General features: G+C 45.3%; 1 pseudogene; it reads left to right on the forward strand.

Moving 5' to 3' along the window:
• The first annotated feature begins 2439 nt into the window (after positions 1-2439).
• Positions 2440-2578, forward strand: LOC119273866 (annotated as a pseudogene).
• The last annotated feature ends 828 nt before the right edge of the window (positions 2579-3406 follow it).

The raw sequence follows: 3406 nt of genomic DNA on the forward strand, positions 1-3406 counted from the left end.
AATTTGAAAAATGTTATCAAAATCTAAAAATATTACAAAATTCAAAAGTTCATACATTTTAAAAGACATTCTTGAACTTATATCTTTATATTTTATATTTTTTTTAAATTTTAAAAATGTTCTGAATTTTAAAATATTCATGAATATTTAAATGTACGCAATGTAAAAACTGTTTACAATTGTTTTTTAAAAATGTTCTCAAATTCGCCCAATAACCAAGGATTGATCACACTAAAGAAACGGAAAAAATCATTTACAAAATGCAAACCTTAATCTCTTGGAGTACTCCCTTGGTGATTGCATAATTGAACAAGAGGGGGAGCACATCAGCCAAAAGTAGAAATAAATATGGTGAGAGATGATCAGCTTGTGTGAGCCCCCACGTGGCAATTGTTGTCCGTTGAAACGTACTCTAAAACGTCTTAGATTTGTTTATAGAAAGAGTACATAATACTTTAGCACAGGCACACACATCATATTCCAGGATGTTGACACAAAAAAGAAGCCTGTAGCTAATTAACCGGGTCATTCTTTCACGGTATTAATGGAATGCATACACTCTATCACCAGTTTATGCACTCCATTAATACACTTCGAGTTAATTAAATAGCTAAGAATAAATGCACTTCATTGCATCATGTCACCAATGTATGCATTCCATTATACCGTGAAGAGCATCACTAATCTCTTGATCACGAAAGGTCGGCAAGGAGTATCATTCATCTCTGGGGCACCAAGTGATGCACAAGTGACATGATGTAAGAAGGATCTACACTAGAGCCACGAGAGGACAAAGTTTTACAGTACGGATTAGTTAGAAGTATAGGTCTCCAGATTATCAGTAAGGATAGTTTCCAAAACTGTAATGTTATTTTTCTTAGCTCTCAGAGACACTTTCCTGTGAAAATAGTTTTTTTGTGATGATAAAAGAGTTTTATTCCATATAAATAGGGTTACAATTGAGAGGCACCAACTCCTCAATACATCTTGGACCTCTACCAAATCATACATCAGTAGTGCTCTCCGTACGGCTATACCATGCCAAACGATGTGCTACCCTATTTTGGTCCCGTTTAATTTTTGATGGAATAAACTCCCGCTCCATCATGTGATGCCGAATCTCTGCTACCAGATGGCCATATGCCGATCTGGTTAGACTTTCCCCCTTCATGGCCGCCAGTGCCTCCACGGAATCAGACTGAACGATGATAGGTAGGGTACAATGCTGAATAGTTAGTGTCATACCCTACATTATTGCATGTAGTTCCGCCTCTAGAGCATCGTTGCAGTTGAAGATGCAACGGTAGACAGCGAATATCACGCTCCCATCCTGCCTGCGCAGTATCATCCCCGCTGCCGCCGATCCATCAGAAGGTGAGAACGCTTCGTCCACAGACAGTGCAGCCCAGTCCGCAGGTTGTTTCGGCCATGGCAATGAAGAGGCCGTAACACGCTGCTCGACGGGCGTATCCCGAGCCATTGGCAACTTTCCCTTGATAATAGTTATATATACTACTAAGTAATCGCAACTAATAAGTTCTTTCATGAGCATGCTTTCAGTAGCCAACCACTTTTTTTAACACCACCAGTAGCCAACTACTTAACTATATATATATATATATTGACTGTATTTTGTTAAACATGTAATTGTGTCATGCCTAGGCTGTCTTGTGCGCCAAGGTGGTTGTTATAGGAGTAGGATTCTTTTCTTGTTATTCTCTTTTATCCCTCCTGTAAAACCTCCTGTAATATCTCTTCGGTTGTAACCTATGAGAGATGGGTCTCTTCCAATCAATATAAACATCACGCGGCCCTCTGTATGAGGGTAGAGACGCTTACACAAACTAACATGGTAATCAGAGCCTCCCTCTTCCTCATCTAGCGATCATCATCTCCATCCTATCGCCTACACCAAATTTTTTTCGCCTGCACCCTTCCCATCCTCCCATCTCCGGCGCCATGGCCTCCTCTAGCCAACTCCTCTCCACCCGCCTGAACAACACCATCTCCGAGCCTCTCACACGTACCAACTACATCCTCTGGCGAGCCCAAGCTCGCTCCCAGATCATGGGAGCAGGGCTATATGGGTACCTTGATGAAACCCTACCCGAGCCACCTAAAACCATCACCACCAAATCATTAGACGGGAAGGATCAGATTGGTCCGAACCCCGCCCATACCCCATGGCTCATTCAAGATCAACAAAGCGTGGCCTACTTGCTCCGTAACCTTTCCAAAGAAGTCCTGGTGCAAGTTGCTTCCCTCGAGACTTCTCACGCCATCTGGTCTGCCCTGGCAAACATGTTCTCAGCCCAATCCAAGTCTCGCATCAACAACTACCGTATTGCCCTCTCCAATGCCCAGACGGGTCCCCTCAGTGTCGCCGCCTATTTTGGGCAGATGTGGGCGCTGCCTGATGAACTCGCGGCAGTAGGAAACCCCATTGGCGAAGATGAACTCATCTCCTTCTTAATCGCTGGTCTCGACATGGAATACCAGCCCATCATCTCTGCTCTCGATGTGCAAACTGATCTTGTCTCCACTGATGAGCTCTTTGGCATGATCTCCAACTTCGATCAGCGCGTCGAGCTGTTCCAAGGAACTGGTCCCGGCGCCTTCAAATCTTCTGCCAACGCCGCATGTCGAGGTCGCGGGCATCCCAAACCCTCCCAAAAACCTTCCAAGGGTGGTGGTGATGGGGGCTATCGTGGCCGTCCAGGTGGCAGCGGCGGCGCCCACTTCCAAAACGGCGGCGACGGCGGCGGCGCTCCCTATCCGCATGGTGGTGGCGGTGGTGGTGGCCACTTCCAGCACGGCGGCGGCGGTGGCGGCGGCCACTACTCCCAGCGCCGCAACAACAACAACAACCATCATCGCCCTTTCCAAGGTTATGATGAATACTTTAACAAGTGCCAAATTTGCAAGAAAGATAATCATATTGCGAAGGATTGTGACTGACGTTATGCCGAGAACAATTCCCAGCGCAAGAAGGTTGCAGCCGTCGCGGACACATCCTATGGTGTGGACACCAACTGGTACGCTGACTTCGGCGCCTCCAACCACATCACTCATGAGCTAGACACGCTGACCATGCATGACAAGTACCCCAGGCAAGATCAAGTTCACAATGCAAATGGAGAAGGTATGGAGATAGCTCATATTGGTCATTCAGTTATTGCAACCCCTCATCGTGATATTCACCTTAAAAACATCTTGCATGTTCCCCAATCTGCCAAAAATCTTCTTTCAGTACATCGCATTGCTCTTGACAACAAAGTTCCTTCTTGAATTTCATCCCTATCTCTTTTTGATCAAGGATCAGGTCACACGGAGAATTCTCTATCATGGTAGATGCGTGCATGGACTCTACCCCCTTTTTCCCAAGTTCAGGAGCTTCAATAAACAA

The sequence above is a fragment of the Triticum dicoccoides genome, chromosome 3A (assembly GCF_002162155.2).
Source record: "Triticum dicoccoides isolate Atlit2015 ecotype Zavitan chromosome 3A, WEW_v2.0, whole genome shotgun sequence".
NCBI lineage: Eukaryota > Viridiplantae > Streptophyta > Magnoliopsida > Poales > Poaceae > Triticum > Triticum dicoccoides.